We start from the raw sequence: 21,382 nt of genomic DNA on the forward strand, positions 1-21,382 counted from the left end.
GTCGGAGAATTTCAGGTGGAGTCGGAGTTGGAGTAGGAGTCGTAAAAGTATTACGGTATGCGTCAACTATGTAAGTCTCTAATTTTATTGTAAATTGACATAAAATAAAATCGTTCAATTATACATCCATATGTATTTTAATGTGTTTTGGCCAAAACTGATGTTTTATCCGTCTCATACTTATTATCATTTTTTTTATAAAATTGATTTGATTGTATATGAAATTCATACACGTATACTATGAATATACTCTTTATTTATACCTATTTCATTACCAATCGTTCAATAAATTGGGTTAAATGTAAATTTTTAGTGATTTTTAAATCTTTTTAATATTTTATATTTTGAAAATACTTTTAATTACTAATAATTTTATACGTTGGCAAGAAAAATCCATTTTACTAAAATCTTTCAAGTTGGGGTCGGAGTTTGGAGTCGGAGTCGGAGTTTGAAGTCGGAGTTCGAGTCGAAGTCGAATCATAAAATAAAGCCAGAGGCGGAGTTGGAGTCGATAAATCCACAGCCCTTTAAAAGTTTTACCAACAGAGTTTGTGGTAAAACGCTTACCACAAACTCCCATACAAAGCGCACCACGCACATAGTGGTCATCTGTGTGGCGAAAGTGCTATTTTCAGAAAATCAACATTTTTTCTTGTTGCCGTCATTATTTTGAAAGTAAAAGTTGTTGAGAGCTTCTTTGTGTATCTAAACACAATCAATTACGCATGTTATGAAATACAATTATACAATTACGTACAAATATACGTACTAAACGTAGTTCTATGTCAAAAATATAGGCTTTTTGCTTTTTGGAGCCTTTTTGTGTATATTCTGTGTGAAATTCATCCGACAGTTGAAGACGATTTGGAAACTATCCTAGGCAAGATTTATTTATGTATGCGTGGAGTATATAGAAGGGCTCAAAAAGTGCTATTGTTTGATTGTGGAGATGTTGGGGTAGTGAAAGGTTACAAGGTTCCAGTTTGTCGCCGTTGGGTGCCGATCTGACGATGACACAGGTATTCTTCGGCGACGACGACGAAAAACAATTAATTAGTGTTGAATACTAAACAAACGCCCCCTCCTATTTCCACCTAGTCCAGACCATTAGTCAACCCTGACCGGATGTGCGAACGACACGGGTCTCACAGACTCCGCCTACGAGGCCACCGCACTTAACGTTTACTCGGGGGTGATTCGTCCACTGGTACTGCAGCACCCTAAAGTAAAAAAAAGTATGCTTTGAGACGGTACGCGACATCTGGGTAAAGGAAAAGTGGGCGAAAAGACATCTGGGCGCAAGATATTTTGTCGAAAGTAATCTGGGCTAATACTTATTGACATATAATACATACAAAATATTTCTGGAAGATATCTATATATGTATGTATGTATATAAAAATGAATGTCTGTCTGTCTGTGTGTCTCGAATAGGCTCCTAAACTACTGAACCGATTACGATGAAACTTTCAGGATTTGTTGTATGCATGTCCGGGAAGATTACTATGAAAATAAACGGGAAAAAACCTCTTCATAATAATATTCGTAATTACGATTTTACCGAAGCGAAAGTTTGAAGCACAATTGTGTAGTCAAGGAAATGTGTTCGTTGGTAACCATGTTACCAGTTGGTTTATGATGACACGGCTTTGAAGAGACGTTAGTTGAGCTCCAATCATCAGTTAAAACCGGAACGGGAACTGCATGCGTTATTGTGGTATTGCAACGCATACCGGGTTCAGCTAGTCATATATGTATGTATGTATATAATATCGGTATTCCGACTGTCTGTCTGTTTGTCTGAAATAACGCTCGCCGTACTGTAGTAGTCGTTTCGATTCGACATACATATGTAGCCAATCAGAGTGAAGTGGTCCACGTGGACTAAAACCATTGACCAATAGGTGCATTTTAAGCATCCGCTATTTTTTTGTTATTTTATTACTAACCTCTTCTTAGTTTGGAAACGATTTTGTCGTGTGACGAAGTTTGGGTTCTTATCCGATCGTTTTCAAACTTTACCATTTTGCTCGGTTTGGTCATCAATATAAGTGGAAATGACGTCCGCCATTACGATGGTGAAAAATAATCGTCATAGACACGTTGCATGAAAATATTGCATCTTCGTTCACGGTGATCCACACTGTCGCATTTGTCCACACTGTTCTAATAGTTTTTTTCCCTTTTCGCCCCCCTCTCGTTATGGCAGATTGAGCACTTCGCCATACTCATCATCAAAGTTTACGGAGAGAATAGGTGATTTCTCAATTAGGTTTTTTATATACATTTATTTTTTTATGCTGATAATTTATGCGCATACATTAAATTCGATGAACGCGACTTAATTTATGCGCACACATATAACATTTTTTTATATGCAGCTATCTGTCCTCCTCGGGATATTCTGCGCATTTTTTCTTCCCTATTCCTTAGCTTGTGGGTGAAATGCCCATTGGCAATTCACCTTAACGATATAACATATGCGTGTTTAATAATAATAATTTATGTCTAATAATTGAGCGCCGAGTGACGTCAGGCTGAGCGACGGGTGATGTCATCGTCAGATACGCTGTGCGGGAGTGTACACACATACACACATCCACGAAGACACACACACATTCATTCATTATTTCGAACGGGTGAACGGGGAATTTATACGCGCGCGCGCCTATAGAGCATTATGTATATTTATACTATATTGATATATAACATAACTTTATTTTAATTCTTGTATTAATTCCTTTCCGAAGCTACCCGTTGAAATCAACGGGCACAACACAGTCACAATATAGCCAGCAGCATGGCTCGTTAGTTGCGTTGATACTAAGCACCGAGAAGTCACCGGGTTTGATCCCACTAGCTGACCGCGTTTAAAAAAAATATTCCAAGTATAATTTTTAATGCTGCTGGTCGGACTTGGATATTTGTGAGTCCAAGTCGATCGTTTCCTGTCAGAGTTTGCCAATTTATCTGATTTCATTATTGAATCGGTTCCTCCATCAAATTGGTAACCATCCTACCTACTATGTCACGACTATTTGAATATGATTTCAAAATTTTATTATCTATAACATAGATGTGTCGCTAATTTATTATGTTTAGTATTTGTATTATGCTTATATATTTGGTCACAGTGATGCGTTATAGTATTTAGTAATGTCACTGCAGCTAATGTATAAATAAATAAATAAGTCAAGCAAAAATTTTGATCCAAATTGTCCAGATTTAATTTATATTGTTACGTATACTAAAAAGAGCCACCGAGTAATTGCGATCGGATTAGGCCGGGTAGCGTCCTGAGAGACCGTGTGACCGGTGTAAGTGGTTTTAAGGATTAGCGACAAGCTAAGTGCATGAAAGCTAAACAATGATTGCACTTCCCAGAATTGACCGGTACCGTGTCGTGGGAATGTCGTGGGAAGACATATACGTACGTGACCATAACAATAGGTAAACAAATTAGACGTCGAAGATGTCCTGAGAGTTCTATCCCTTATAAGGCGATACTTAGGCGATATCAGGTCATTCTGGACTGAGCAGTGACAGTGCGTGTATCTCCTTAATCATCAATAAATGCTGTGAAACGACTGTTGGGCTTTTACTTGGATCCTCCACCCACCCCTACGCAACAATATTTAACTTGCGAGCTTGTTACATATCTGAGTGATTGCATATATCTAATATTTGTATAATTTCGAAAGATATTTTGTATGTTTGTATCTTTGGTTGGGAACTTCGAAAACAAAACAAAGTTTCTATGACGACAATACAATTGGTTGAATATTATATTTTTTTCAAATGAATTTAATAAAAAAAACAAATGAATATTTACTATTAGATTCGCCATGTTTAAGCTGTTTATATTACAAATACTGAGTGAAGCCGGGTAAAACAACCAGTGAATAATATAATTGCTCGAGACTATTTCCTCGAAACGATCAAAACCCCGCTACAACAATGTGCGCACACGGATAAACAAGGCGCGCACCGACGAACATCACCTGTGGACCTTGAAGGTATACTTCGTGTCTCTGTGTTCGTCGGCGCGCGCCTTGTGTCCCCAATATTACCCAAATTAGAACAAGTTCGACGGTATGCATGTACATATATTCGTGTACATTTCGCTCTATTCAAGATTATATCAAATATACACATATTTCCGGATGTTTCAAAATGGCGGCACTTCCCGCCGCGACACAATTACCATAATGATAATGCGACATCTCTGCGTTATCACCGGCGTGTGATAACGGCTCTCTCTTCGTCGGTTCTGGTATGTATTATATAACATGATATGATATTACAATATGTATGTATATGCCTACCTACTTCTCGTCATCATGCCGTTCGCGAATCGTATAATATTATATAATGGCAATGTAGATACATTTTTTGTTGATACCATGATACGTATGTATAATGTAACGGACGTTTGCGCTTTTAAATTTATCTCTTCGTAAGGACTACATGTTTCCATATACATACATATATATATATTTATATATATTTTTTATTTTTGTTTTATTTAATACTAGTTTTGCTACCCGGCTTCACTCGTTAAATGGAAATGAAATAAAAACCATGAAAAAAATATTTCATTTGTTTTTTTAATTAAATTTATTTGGATCGAAAGTAAATAATGTTATTTATCGAACGACGAATCACAAACGTCTTTAACAAATCCAGCCAATCAGAAACTACTTTGATTACAGCTAATCAGAAACGAATTACAGACGCCGTTTCGGTTTTATATATGAGATACTAGCTGTATTACCCGGCTTCGCTCGGTATTTGTAATATAAACCGCTTAAACATGACTAATCTAATAGTAAACATTTTATTAAATTTATTTGAATAGTTTTATTTTATATAAATTTATTTGAATTTTCATTTGTTTTTTTTATTAAATTGACTCTCACGAACAAACAAACATATGTACATATATAGTAAGTCTCTTATAAAAAATTATATATATACAAAATTATATGTATACCAGAATCCGGCGCCTGCGCCCCTTAGGGCTTCGCCCTCGGCGCCTTTGCCCCCGGGGACTTCAAATCCTTTGAATCGAAAAAAATCGAATTATTTGTTCGATGACGTCACGGATTTACGACCCAACGAACGAAGGTTACAAACAAAGTCTCTTTCCAAATTATATATGTATTAGATGTGCTAAAAGTTTTTCTCCGAAACCTTTTTTTGTATTGAACTGAAATTTCATATCCGTAAATTTCAGTTTAATTTTGAGTAGCATAATAAATTTGGTGTAGATCCGTTTTTATTTTATACGAGTTGTTTTCTAGACAACGCTCAGTATTTTTTAATATGAACAGCTTTAACATGGCGAATTTAATAGTAAATATTCATTTGTTTTTTAATTAAATTTATTTGAATCGAAAAAAAAAATTAACCATATGGGATCGTCGTCATAGAAACTTTGATTTGTTTTCGAAGCTCCCAACAAACCTTACATACATACATATAAAGTCTCTTTCGAAATTATTTATTAGATTTAAGTAGAATTCAATTCGTGAAGGGACATGTCACATGTGTTATATGTCAAATAAGACTCGCTTGGCGCTTTGAGCCAAATAAACCGCCGTTTGGTACCAACTCATTCATACACTTGACCCAATCATGCCAATTAAATCATATAAAGTATATGTATTTTACACCAAATCCGTAAAATTGCCGAATGCGTGAGAAATGCAAGCCCGTAGCCGAATTTACGCATTCGGCAAATTCTTTGCCGATTATAAGTATTCGGCAGCGTGCTATATTAAATGTAACTGTGAAAGTGGCAGTTGGGTATAATAGGCAATTTCACGGATTCAGCGTAACATATACCTACATGCAAATTTCTAGGTTTGCAAAATAAATCTATAAATAAAATATTATAACGCAACTATTATTTTTTATTTTATTTTGTAGTACATGAACATTCGCCTTTACAGATATGTAGCTTCAAAAGGACGAGTGCACTTATACAGATACAAGACAATAAATATAATCGTACATAAGGATTTTATACATTGCGAATTCATCCAAACATCCACAGTGACATCTATGGAGAAATTTTTTAGTATTTTATAATCAAATTGGCTTCAAGCCGCTGAATAACTCAAAATTAGCAAGGGAGATAGGGTGCCAATTTTACAGGAGCCGTTTCAATGAAAATCAAAAAAATTGGCAAACTCTGATAAGAAACGATCGACCTGGAGTCCCAAACCAAGGTCTGGCCAGCAGAAGGACTATAGTGGGACTCGAACCCGTGACCACTCTGCTCAAAAGCATAATATGCCAACCACTAGTCTACGCCGCTGGTTAATTATAACGATGAGCATAAGCTAAAAGACAAATGGGATAGTACTACAATCATGATTCATGTTACAATGCATTTAAACCTACGCTCACTTAGGTGAAAAAAAAAACAAAACCGAATTTGGTGTCAGCAGTGATGTCATCAAGAAAACGGGTAGGTATTGGAATATGAGCCATCCGATAAAGTGCTGTGCGGGAAGCGGGAACTACCACAAGGTACAATTACCATACACATGGTCATTCCAGCAACAAAGGGCATGATGTACAGCCAGCAGTATGGCTCAGTGGTAGCGTGTAAGTTTAAGCACCAAGTGATTATTGGGTTCGAGCTCGCCATACTGCTAGTCAGACTTGGGTGTTTGTGAATCCAAGTCAATAGTTTTTTATCAGAGTTTTCCAATTTGCTCTGATCATTGTTGAAACGGTTCCTTAAAATTGGCAAAAAATCATCTTTCCTGATTTCACAAATCTTCTGTATTTATTGTATGTACAATTTGCAAAAATTATGTAAAAAAATTGTAAATAATTTTTCCGTTAAACATTCGTGTTCTTCAACTTTTGGAAATACAGTGATTTATTTTATTTATTTATTTATTTATATATATTTTAGCTATCAAGCTAATTTAAAAATACATCTTAATTATTATACTTAACTTATATGTACTGTCCCTCACAGAGGTGTCTCTTCGCACCTCGCAGGAATGCATCCATGTTTTTAGCAGACCTGATGCACTGAGGGAGAGCATTATACATGAGCACACCCCTATGAAAAACACCCCCAGCCGTCTTATTCTTTCTTACTCTACTTACAACTAGTTTGTCCTTATTTCTAGTATAAAAACTATGTTTATCTCTATTCCTTATTAAATAATCATCAAAATACTTAGGTAATAACTTATGATCTAACTTATAAACAGAAGACAATGTACTAATATTTAGACTAATTCTAATACTCATCCATCCTAATTCATCTAACATACTTCCAATACTCTTAAATCTACTCACATTTAAAATACCTCTCATAGCTTTATTCTGTATTTTTTGCATTTTTTCTAAATCTTGGCCACTAAACAAATTAAGCACAGTGGCACAACAAACCACATGTGGCAAGACAATTGAATTAAACACTAAACTTTTACTTTTTTTACTTAAAATATTTCTTAATCTACATAATATACCTCCTTTTCTAGCCATTTTTTTTATTATATAGTCAGCGTGCATTTTAAAATTTAGTCCTGAGTCTATGTATACTTCCAAGTATTTTATATTTTCAACTTTTTCAATTAACTTATCATCAATTCTAATTTAATTCAATATATTTTTATTTTTACCATTCAACCACATCATTTTTGTTTTATTCACATTCAGCTTTAATGTATTTTCACACAGATTTATGTAATAATAAAATGCTGCATTATATGTAATGAATTGGGGGTCTTCCTGGTATACATATGTATATATAAAATAAAATAAAATTTCCATTTGGGCCTCACAGGGATGTTTTATAACTGGCTGTAGGTGCAAGACATTCCTTATATTATATTTTATTATTTGATATTTTAAAGTTATCTGCTACTATTAAATGCTATTGTTTGTTTATGATTATGTATAAATGCGCAAAAAAACTGTTGTCTTCTTTATTATGTATGTAAAATTTGTAAAAATATGTACAAATCTAAATCCATAGATGTCTCAATGGATTAATTATTTAATTCATTGTTATTTCTTGTTCTTCAGCGTCTCGAGTTACATTGATTTATGTAATACTAAAATGCTGCATTGTTTGTAATGAATTGTCCAGGAAGGCGCAGTGGGGTCTTCCTGTCAAGCCTTCCTGGTATATATGTATCTATGTAAATAAATATATTAATTAAAATAGCATCACAACTTTACAGCAATTTAAAAATTTCCTCCACTATCGTTTGCAGCAATTGAAACACTGTTTATCATTATCGTGATGGATTTTCACGCGGTGAAAATGACTCGTTCAATATTGAACGTCCCCCGTTTGGAGTTTCCCGGTAGCTTATTAGCTGGAAAGCTTTTCCATTACGGCCTAATGCATAAGAAAAGATGCAATTGCAATTGTGAAAGGTTAATTGTTTATCATCCCCACATGCTTTGAGTAGTTTTGCCTGATCGATCCACTAACAATGCCCGCGTTCGAAGAACAAACTATGCATTTCGTTTTTAGCACTTCGGTTCGAGCTCCAGTCACGCAATCGCACCCCACTCACCCCTATTCCAGAACCCATCCCTCCTCTCGTACGTACGATTGTTTCAGTCGATTTAATACCACTTGGGTACTTGGCTTTCAACTGTGCCGTGTCGAAATGCTGCCTCACGAAACACTCGATTAGTTGAGAACGTCCCTCACACTTTTGTGGAAGCAGTGGCGTTTCACGATTCATTTAGATATGACAGTAAAATGGATTCATATTCCAGAGTCAAACTTTGTGTCTAAAAATTTCATTTATTCAAAGTGGTATCAAAATTTCACCATTTTATTTACGACCGTAGAATTGCATCCTGTTCTATACAAACTGTGTAGTTTTATTGCTTGTGTGCGAGTGTGATGCAAGATAAAAGCCACGCCTACGTTAAAACAAGAGCTACATATATCGGTTTTATGACCATAAATTCGAATCAAACGCTAGATACACACACACACACATGTTGCAAATAAATCATTCTCTCTTTTATCACCTTTATACCAACAAATATCAGTTTTCCCATCATTACTATACTTTTTTAAATTATATTTTATCATAGTGTCATTATAGGTAACCCCAAAGCAACACACATGGCTCAAATTGTATGTAAATTTATTTTTAAATTATATTCAAATATTGGTGACAAATAGGCGGTAGGTGGCCAATTTGGCGAGGAACCGTTTCAACAATGAAATAAAATTTTCACACTATCTATCTATATGTATATATAAAAATGAATGTCTGTCTGTCTGTGTGTCTCGAATAGGCTCTTGAACCACTGAACCGATTACGATGGAACTTTCAGGATATGTTGTATGCATGTCCGGGAAGATTACTGTGAAAAAAAACGGGGAAAAACCTCTTAATAATAATATTCGTAATGACGATTTTACTGACGCGAAAGTAAAGCTATCCTCCCGCTTTCAACGCATCATGTCCTGAGTGTGACAATAATCGCGCCGCGCCTACTTCGCACTACTACAGAAACGGGAACGGGAATTGCATGTGTTACTGTGGCATTGCAACGCATGCCGGGTTCAGCTAGTATCTTATAAAATTTATGTATGTATATATGTATATTTTAATTTTTTTACTTCACAAATAGATTATATAATAAGGATAAATGATAAAAATATGTTTTTATAAAATTGAAATGGCCGATGCGGTGTTCATTCTTTGGGCAAGGCATTCTCACCGCTTGTTTGGCGCCTCTATCTATGTATCTTTGTTTTCAATCTCTAATGTCAACTTTGTGGATTGATTATGGACTGAGAGCGTTTCTTCCGAACTGCGATATTTTACGAACCTTTTAAAATACTAGATTTTATAAGCCATTTTCATCCCACATCGTTTTTGTTTAATTAATTTAATTGTTTAAACGCATATCACTTTAACTTTTTCACGCTATATATTATTCGTATTATTATTATTATTTTTATTTTTTTTTATTTTACATATATACCAGGAATGCCTTACAGGTAAATCCCAATGCGCCTTCCTGGCCAATTACAAATACAAATGCAGCATTTTTTATTATAAGTCGTTGAATTGCGAGACACTGAAAAAACTCGCAAATTAACGAGACATCTATGAATTGTACATAATTTTTTTTATTGTACATCCATCAAATTTCAAATAGTGGTGACATATTAGGTAGGAAGGATTTTTAGCCAATTTTTTTTTCCGGGAACCGTTTCAACAATGAAATCAGAGAAAATTGGCAAACTCTGATAGGAAACGATCAACCTGGAGTCACAAATCCAGGTCTGACCAACAGCATACTCTGAAAAATTCATTTTCATTCAGGGATAGAACCCGGCACCTTCTTGACGGTAAGCAGAAGCTTAAAGTCCGAGCTATGCTGCTTAAGAATGTTTGACAAATTAACCCTTTGAATGCTGACCGACGCCGATCGGCGTTTTGCCAACAAGTCCATGGGCCTGAAAAACGCCGATTTGAGCATGTACAAAGTAAACAAGAATACGAACCGGCTAAGCCTTCCAAGTAGCATTGAAGAAAAATGCATTGAACGTGGGTCGTGTAATCCCTGTCAATGTTTATAAAGACTGATTTACACTGGAATTTCTGAATTTATAACCATAGCAGAATTTACCGGTGGGAATCCCTAACTACTGAGTATTTTAGATGGTGGCTTGGCATTTAGATTGTGAGCATTACATTTTAACAACAATGAATAAGATGGAACTTGTTTTGGAAAAATTCATTCATTAATAGACTTTTTATATTGTTGCAAGATATATTAGAGAGTCTAAACACACCTTTACAAAACACGAAATCCTCGGCGGTAGTTATCTAGGGTTTGTTTGGATCAGTTACAAGTTTTATACCTGCTTTCTATTGCATTTCAAAATAATTCTAGTTGAAAATGTTGGCGAAATTTTCAGCGTGGCGGGCTCTCAACAGAAAAGACGTCAACACTCAAAGGGTTAATAGTGATAGGACGCCACTGTGCTTTTCGTAGACACATATTCAGTAGTTTTAATAGGATTTTCTTCGTGGAAAAAGAATGTAAGAATAATATTTGTATTCTTTGCATCGCCAGAAAGTACCTCGAAAAATATTTCAGGCGTGGTTCAAAAGTGGGACATTTTAAAAATCTCAACGCGCAACATCCCCAGGGAACCATTCAGGCATGGCGGACGAGTCTCCTGCACAATACGAACGAACGTATGTAATCTGCATAAAAATACGCGCAAACTCGAATTGGGAAATTTGAATTGTGTAATGTCAGACTTGTGGGATGTACCCTGAACCACTCCGATTAACTGTGATAATTAACATGCAAATTACACATAGCTGGCGAAATAATGATCGCCTTTCGGTCGTAGGAAACGGCGCTGCCTTTTCGGATGCAAATATTGCGTTGCATTCTATTCGGCTCTGTTCCGGATATACACCTATAGTTCCGGTAATGTATTCCATTTCCGATTTCACAATGGCTATAGCTGGTACCGGTTTTAATCGCTTTCGATGGCCGGAGTGTGGTGTGAAAACAGCCAAGTTATTAGCTGTTTTGAAGTGTAAACGTTACGAAAATTGTGTGACGAAAACGCGCTATTTAAGTGAAACCTGTACCAAAAGTGGAGCCATAATTTGAAATAAAATTACTACTCTAAAGCAGATAAACTTTTTTTAAATTAGTTTTTTTGTAACATAATTTGACATAGTTTGGTGGCGGCTCAACGACATGGTCGAGTTTCGATCACCATCCTGCGAGTTGGGACCAACTCGGCCATGTTGGTCCGTTGTTACTTTACTTCCTTCCCGCCCGTCATATTAAATAGTCGTGTCTTAACAATTCCGTCGTTTCACGTCATACGCCCCATAATTCATGTACACTCGTCTTAAAGATCGCTCCAAAGCGACGAGTGTACTTATACAGATCACGAAACACAAAATTATATATAAATACACAATTATTATTATATATTTTTACATTATATTGCAAGCATTTATATAATACGATCAGTACAAGCATGTATACATAAAATACGAATTTATTCTACACATGTATACAATACGATCTATGGAGAGATTTTTGCAGCATTTTATTATACAGACTGGCGAACCTAAAGACGCTGAATAACTTGAGATTTGCAAGCATAGATCTAGAATAACCTAGATATGGCATTACATACAAATTTCGTTGGAGATCTTGTCGTCACTAACTGAGGGGTGCGGGGGGTTTAACTAGCGGGGGGAAGTTGGGGAAAAAAAAGGTCGGCGTTTTTTTCACTTCCCCGCTAGTTAAACCCCCCGCACCCCTCAGTTAGTGACGAAAAGATGAAAAGATCTCCGCATATCTATCGACAAGATCTCCGCAATCGACCTTTTCTACTTAGAAGCTACTAACCTACTGAGAGAAAAGTGTGCATGCGCCATGTATTTTGCATGCGCCAAAAAGGAGACCAGTATAAACCGTGAGGGCGGATCTATGTATTATACATCTTTGTTTGCAAGACAGATACATAGGAAAGGAGATGCCAATTTTGAAGGAACCGTTTCAATGAAAATTAGAAAAATTGGAAAGCTCTGTTAGGAAACGATCGACCTGGACCAGTCACAAACCAAGATCTAGCCAGCAGCCACCAGTGGTACTCGAACCTGTTACCACTCTGCTCGAAAGCATAATATGCTACCACTAGTCCACGCTGCTGGTTAGGTGAATGTATTTCTTCAAAATCTAATTAACTTTAATAAAATGACATATTTGTGTCGTCTATGGCGTATTTATAAAAAATGTGTTTATTATATTTTATTTTAAAAGGAAAACCAACAGTCTTAAATCAAAACAGAACAAATAATAAAATACATTACAAAAGACCACATGGCTCAAATTGTATGTAAATTTATTTTGAAATTATATTCAAATAATGGTGACAAATAGGTGGTAGGTGGCCAATTTGGCGAGGAACCGTTTCAACAATGAAATAAAACAAATAGGTAAGCTTTGATTGGAGACGATCAACTGAGGTCACAAACATTCAAGTCTGACCAGTAATACTGCAGAAATACTCCGAATAAATTATTTGTAATCGAGGTCAAAACAGGGCTTGAGGACGGAGCCTGGTGGTTAGCATTAACGCAACCATCGAGCTATCCTACTGACTTTTATCATATGTGTATGTATACACTCAGGTCTCTTTTGAAGCGATAGATTATAGAATATCGCATAAAAAATATCATATAAAGACTTGGCTTATGTTGAAAAAGTAGGGATGCGTTCCATAATCTTTAAGAAAAGAGTAGGGATTCGTTCCAATGTGCTGGTTATTAATGTTAATATTTGTTTCACTTCCTTCCTCACGCTGTCTTATTACTAGTCACCGGAGCCTGAGGGGGCCGTGTATTGTTCAAAGGTTGTAAATGCATTGTTAAAGGTTTGCCGAACAATAGATAGCACTGTGACTATCCTACCTCTACTTATTACTGTTATCTGCGCCAACTAGTCATCATAAAGGTGCAGATACACAGACAGGTACATGTTTTTTTTTTAGATAGTTTGAGAGAGAGGGGGAATTGATATCCGCCTTAGAATGGAGTTATTTTTTTCCATTAATTGCACGTATTTTATATTATTCACCATTTAATTTACGATAAAATAATTATTAGCTAATTACAATTATCAACCCCGCATAGTTTTCATTGTTTTAACTTAAAACACACATTTTTTTACTTGGACACTTAGAGTTAGCCCCTTCCTCAGTGTCATTTCGGTCATTCAGATCAATTTGACATCATAAAGGTGCATACACACAGAGCGATATGTTGAACGTGTTTTTTTAAAGATGATACACCAAATCTGTTCCATCGCGCCCCTTCACAAATCATCTGATTGAGTGTTTTCAGATGTACTTTATCCTTGTATTGACAGTGGTTGGTCATTTTAAATCCCATATTTGAAGAAATTTATGAGAAACTTGTCGAAATAATATGATCGTTCGAATTAACGATGACATGAAGAAACGCATATCACAGCTGGAGTCCACGTGCGCGTTCCATGCCGCACTTATGAATGTGACCTACATATAAGCGAGAAGATGATTATAGTTCACGCGTAGATAACTCACTGCTGGGCTTTGACCTTCATAATTTTCTTCAGATTTTTCATAAACTTCTCATTACTGTCCGTTTCCCTCCCACCTTATCACGTTTATTTTATGTCAGAAGTTTCAATTCTACCGTGCATGGCTTCAGGAATGTAGAAGTGAAATCTGATTTTTATTTGATAAAATTATTATGTCAAAAGGTTTTAAAATTAAACTACAATATAATGCGGCTCACGACATCACCACTTCTTAACTAAAAATTGAAAATATGGAACGATCCTCAAACATAATTTTGTTTCGGCTTTAAAGTAAAAGCATCTGAGGATTATTATCTCAGACGGAATTACGAATTAGTAGTATTATGATGATGCTATTTAATTTTTTTCATCACTGTTTTTGTGATTCATGTAAAGATAACGATTTAGAAAAAAGAAATGATAATTTGAAGAAATGTCAAGATAGTTAGATCGCGTGTTCTTCACAGACACGTTAGCCCGAAGTTCATCATAAAAGATAATTTTATTGATATGATTAAAAAACACTGATGCTCAAATCGTTTCGTGTTGAAGTCACGAACTTCTTGAAAATTGGTTAAAGTTACCTTGATTTATTTTCATCATGGAGTGAAAATTTGGGTGTGCCGACAGAAGCGCGCAATATTTAAGTAAGCGAAGATTTGTTCCTATGTATTTAAAACATATCTACTCATAACGCGAAAAAAATCAGAAACAAAATGTCGTACGAAATAAGCTTATTTTTCATTATTTTATGGTTTTTATTTGTGCACTTATGTCACTGTGGTCATGTTGGTGCTATGATGTCGAGGCACTTATGTCGAGGCACTTATGTCGAGGCACTTATGTCGAGGCACTTATGTCGAGGCACTTATGTCGAGGCACTTATGTCGGCGCGCTTATGTCGGTGCGCTTATGTCGGTGCGATTATGTTGGTGCGCTTATTTCGGTGCGCTTATGTCGGGGTGCTTATGCGGTGCCATTTATCGGCCCGGCAAAATAGCCCTATTTCCAGACAAATTAGGTATTTATCACGTCATTATAAGCGAATGACCATCTCTAAAACATTTCGCCCTGCAAATAAAAAGAGTGCCCCTTTCTAAAATAGCTAGCATTACAGATTGCGTGTCCTCTCGTTAAATCAAACGTCAAATGGGTTGCCAGTGACAAAACTAAAATTTGACAAAAATGAATACCGACCCTAACAACCTAATCTTAAATGAATAAAACCAACCCTAACTTAACCTAGCCTAACCCTAAAATAAATAAGTGTTTTGCTGCTAAGGTATTACGATGTGTGGCCCATGAAGAGAGTGGGAATGGACAGGAGCGGGGCGACGCGCTATCATTCAACTGTTAAAAATTATAATTTCACTGATAGGGGCCGGTGAGAATGTAACTGGTTATGATTTCACCGAATCGTCAAATTTTAATTTTGTTACTGGCAACCCATTTGACGTTTGATTTTTCGGGCTGACGCCAAATCTGTCGTGATAGCTATTTTACAGATGTTAATTTGACAGTAAATATCGTTTTGATATACATATGTCGTGTAATTTATTTTACAGCTGTGTCAAAAATATTATCCCACGCTTATCTCGGGGCGCTTATGTCGGGGCGCTTATGTCGGGGCGCTTATGTCGGGGCGCTTATGTCGGGGCGCTTATGTCGGGGCGCTTATGTCGGGGCGCTTATGTCGGGGCGCTTATGTCGGGGCGCTTATGTCGGAGCGCTTTAGTCGGGACGCTGAAGATTAGTATTGCATCCACCATTCAAATGCAAATATTTAACTGTCAATAATTGAAAATTCTGAATTCTTCAGAATTGCTAAATTTCCTATATTATTTCAACACTTTTTTCGAATAAAGTTATACTGTACAAACATATATAGGAATTTTTTAAGAGAATTCTTAATTTTTTATTTTTTCCTAGCTTTCATTAATGAAAGTTGATTTTTCTATTACATATGTACACATGTAGATGAATGTTGACTCAACTGTTTGTCCATCACGCAAACCTACAGTTATGAATTTAGAGTCATAAAATTTTATATATCGCCTCATGTAGTCGACTCAACACATTGAAGAGAGGTTTTGGTAGTTTTTAAATTTTAATTAGCGTTTTTGAGTTTAGAGGCAGTGGCGCGCGTGAGGATTTGCATAAGGCTTCTCTCAGTTGCAGGAACCGCTTAAAATTAAAATACGACTACAAGACGAGTGGGTTAAGGCACTCCATCTTGAATTTGCATAATAATATGAAGTAATACCGGTGGCGGTCTACCCCGACTCCCCCGTTTCAGCCCCTTCTCACTCCATCCCTTCAGCCATTTTCACTTCCAGTGCCGAGCTTCCAAATAAGTCGTTCACCGTCGCACAAAACATATTTTTATTTTTTTTAACAGATTTTTTATATTTATTTTAGCGTTCATTTACGACGAGGAAAAACGGGTTCGTTTTTTCTCGCTACCAAGAGAGGAAGCTCATCTTTATCTAATTTTCAATTTGAAAATATAGAAAAGTTTTAAGTGTTCTCTCTTTATATGTAAAATGTGAATAAACTAAGATGAAATTACATATGTTAGTTTAGTATTTATCATGTTTAAAAACATGAACTATTACTGTAATAAAACTCTATTATGATTTTCATTAAGGCTACATTTTTCATTTTAACCCTCATTTATATATTTTTTTGATTTTTAAATGCTTTTTATTATTAATAAATTATGTTCACAATACATCTTATATCTATTTTAATAGCTAATGATCTACTGATAATTTTCTATATTAAAATTTTAATTTAATTTTGTTAGTAATCAGTATTATATTATTCTAATTTTAATGTACAGCATAATAGGAAAAAGAGCTCAAAAACCTATTTACAATTCTTATGAATGCTCATAATACATTTAATGCATAATATTTATTAAATATTCTAAAATAGTAAAATGATCTATAGCAGATTGTGTTAAGGTAATCTGTGTTTATACCTGAAGGGTATAGACATTTTGTTGCAATCACCGAGACTCTTCACAAGTGTGTTAGTATGTATGGTTATTAGTGATTCTGTCATAGAATCTACTGGCTAGTTTGTTAGTAATGTCTGTAACAAACGGAATATTATATATGGCATGCAGTTTTTTCACGTTAGTATATATAGGTGTATTATAAATTATTTTTAGGGATTCATTTTGTATTACTTGGAGCTTGGAAAGGTTAATATTCGAGGCGTTATTCCATACAGGTGAAGCAATGGTAATATGAGCGCGCGATATAATTTTATTTTATTTTGAGTTGATAAAGAACTATGGCGATTAAATATTGGATATATTGAGGATATACCCCGCATTTCACTCCCTCAATGTGAGGTGCCCATCTCATTCTTTTATCGAGCGTTACTCCTAAATATGTTATTACTGACTGCCATTTCAGACTTTCTCCAGAGGGGATTTTCAAATCTGAACTTGGCTTATGCTTTCTAACACCAAAGAATATGGCGTCTGTTTTGGTTTGATTAATTTGAATTTTCCACTTAGTGAAGTGTTCAGTTATTGTTTTAATTGCAAATTCAAGATTTTTAAGAATAGTGTTTGGTTTTTTGATACTTGTGAAGCAAGCGGTATCATCTGCATGTAGGCTTATGTGACAGTTTTTTGGAATAGGTATGTCATTTATATATATGGAGAACAAGAGTGGGCCAAGCAAGCTCCCCTGCGGAACGCCAGCTGAAACCTCTTTTTAGTTTCACTTACGATTACAATTCTGAAAAAAATTTGCCTTCGTTTAAGACGCGTTTCAAGTTCGAAAATTTTTAATCTGGGTGACTTCTCTGTATACATTAATTTTATACATAGTAAAAACATAGATGGCGGTAGTAAAATAATATTATTGGTATTTTTATTAAAAATAATAATTTATATATCTTAATATTATATAAAAAACTAATTAGTTCACTCAAAGTGTTAATAATGAATGTTATCGATATCCTTGTCGATCGAAATATCGATCCATATTGCTTTTACGGCCAAAACTCTCGGCACACATTTGACACTTCTAGGTAATAATTAGACGTCAGTCATATATTTCAAATAAAATAAAAATTAAATTAATTTGTAAGCTAAAAATTAGAAAATAAAAACTAGTAAAAAATAGTTTTTTATAAACAAACCATCTTTTGGTTTTGTATATAATTTGAATTTTACAATCAAAAAATTATTATTCGAACTCGGTTATTTATCGAACTCAGCCATATCAAGATTGCACAAACTGATTAATTAGCTGTATAATGTTTGATTTATTTAATGTCAGCAGATGTAAGCTAAACTGCGATTTATCCAAACATTTTAACAGTTTCTTTTTTTGTTTCTTTTCATATTTTTCAAAATTTGTATTGTTTTTTTTTTTGCTTTCTTCTTTTTATTTGTGTAAAATGGTAATTTTTTTAACCGTATAAATAAATAAATAAACATACTCAATCGATTTGTTGAACTTTTGTAAAATGCAAATTTTTATTGCTTCGTGTTTAACGCGAGTTGTTTTTAATTCGTTATATCAAATTGCAATTTTTGAGCAAATACATATAAAAAGGAACTTGAATTCTTGAATGCTATTCACAGACATCAGCTGATTGTTCGCAGAAGTACTTATAAATTATAAATTATGAATTTTAAAATCACATTGGTGATTGGATCTATTATATTTTTAATATTATTTTGATTATGTTCGTTTAATAGACTATTGTGGTGTTGACTGCTTTGGCAGCTTCGGTATCTGCATTGCAAGTTGTACATGAATCCTATAAGCCTTGCAACCTGAAATATTTTCGACAGCTCGTCAAGGATGTTTGCGAATTTATCGGAACAAATAGTCAAGTCGCTGAGTTACGAAATTAGCGAGGCATATATGAATTTTAACTTATTTACTCAAATAGTGGTTACATACATGTAGTAGGCTGGAAGGTTTTTGGCCAATTTAATCGAGGAACCGTTTCGACAATTAAATCAGAAAAATTGGCGTACTCTGATAGAAAACGATCGACCTGGAGTCACAACTATCCATGTCTGACCAGCAGCATTGCAAATATACTCGGAATAAATTATTTTCAATCGAATTCAACTAGCATTTAGATAAATTCCATTCGGTTTATTTATTTAATTGAATAGTTTTTCAGCAAACTTTTTAGAAGACATACATATGTGTATACCTATTTCCAGCCAGCAGTATGGCTTAACGGTAGCGTATACATATGTTTAGCGCCAAGTGATCAGTGGGTTCGATCCGCTATACTGCTGGTTAAATTTGGAGGTTTTGTGACTCCAAATCGATCGTTTCTTATCAGAGTTTACCAATTTTATGTGATCATTGTTGAAACGGTTCCTTAAAATTGGCAAAAAATCATCTTTCCTGTTATCACAAATCTTCTGTATTTATTGTATGTACAATTTGTAAAAATTATCTACAAAATATAAACCATAGATGTCTCAATGAATTAATTCTGTAACTAATTAATTAATTATTATTTCGTGTTCTTCAACTTTTGTAAATACAGCGATTTATGTAATAATAAAATGCTGCATTATATGTAATTAATTGTCCAGGAAGGCGCATTGGGGTCTTCCTGTCAAGCCTTCCTGGTATATATCTATAAAATAAAATAAAATTTCCATTTGGGCCTCACAGAGATGTTTTATATTTGCAGTTGGTTCTTATTTATTGGAACTGGCTGTAGGTGCAAGACATTCCTTATGTTATATTTTATTATTTGATATTTTCACGTTATCTGCTATTATTAAATGCTATTGTTTGTTAATGATTATCTTTATATATATGTATTTTTGTCTGTGTATATATATACATATGTCTATATTTATTTTTCTTTCTCTATTTTTCTTTTACAAGACATTCCCTTCTTTGTTTTTTTTATAATTTGTAATTATTATTATCCGCCATTTTATAGGTTATTATTTTTTATGATTATGTTAAATGTGTTGGTTTTGTATATGGTTTTGTTTTTTTCATGTACATTTATGTATGTATACGTACATGTATCCCTATGTATGTATGTATGTTTAAAAAATTTATGATCGTTGCAGGAACAACGTTTACATTTGAACGGGATAGTGAGGGCTCTCCAATTCTTACAACAGATTTTCTTGATCAATTCGATGTCACTGCGGAAAAAAAACGTATAAAAAGGAATGTTGATGAGAATGAAGATCAAATTTTCTACATATGTTGCAAAGATGAATCAAAATGTGAAAATATAGAATGTATATAAAGTGTAGAAGATATAGAAATTCGATTCCGTCTCAAAGACAATCTTGACGCAATGCCAACGGATGAATGGTGGGGGACGCCCCGGCTGCAGAGTGTTAATTCAGCGTATAGTTTTGATGTTTAATTTAATCACTCGGTCAACTACATTAGCCGGTTTAATTGAAAAGGCACGAATACTGTTAAGAGGACACCATTGTGACATCGAACAGCATCCGGAGGGTTTGTTTTCATTCGCGTCTGCTAAAAGCAAAGTAAGCAAAACTGGAATTAGCTGCCATCCCCGTCACAACTTTAATAGTTCCAGCGCTAATTACTTCCAAGTAAAATTAACAGTATTAAATGCTAGAAGGCAAAAGTGTCCCCCCCACTTCCAGGCACTAAAAGATTAAACGTCGATTGACTTTTAAGCAGTTTCATATAATATTATGAAACTTTGTTGCTTGATTATTACCCAGTCAGTCGGCTCGAAACGGATCGACTTGGAAATTGATCGCGATATCTTATGATGGATCGTTTCGAGATCTTTCATTTATTTTATTTTTTTCGTTTGAATCATACTTCGAAGAGACAAGCCAATTATTTTGAGATTAAGGGTTGACCAAAAAAATAAATAAATCAGAAATTAGTGAAAATATAAAAAAAAAGTTCAATTCATGAACGATGCTGAACAAGCTTTTTACTTACATACCTCCTTTACGTTTCACTTACGACTACAATTCAGGAAAAAGTTTGCCTCTTATCCGATCGTTTTCATAAATTGCCATATTGCTCATTTTGGTCATCAATATGAGTAAATGGATCCTCCGCCATTACGATGGTGCAAAAATATCGTGTAAGACGCGTTTGAAATCTGCCCGGCGAGATAGTCGTTGACGTTTATCCAACGTTGGTTTATTAGTTTTAAACATAGATGGCGGTAGTAAAATAAAATTATTGGCATTTTTATTTAAAATAATAATTTTATATACAAATTATAGAAGAAGTATGTTTTT

The sequence above is a fragment of the Arctopsyche grandis genome, chromosome 11 (genome assembly GCF_051622035.1).
Source record: "Arctopsyche grandis isolate Sample6627 chromosome 11, ASM5162203v2, whole genome shotgun sequence".
In the NCBI taxonomy this organism is placed as follows: Eukaryota; Metazoa; Arthropoda; class Insecta; order Trichoptera; family Hydropsychidae; genus Arctopsyche; species Arctopsyche grandis.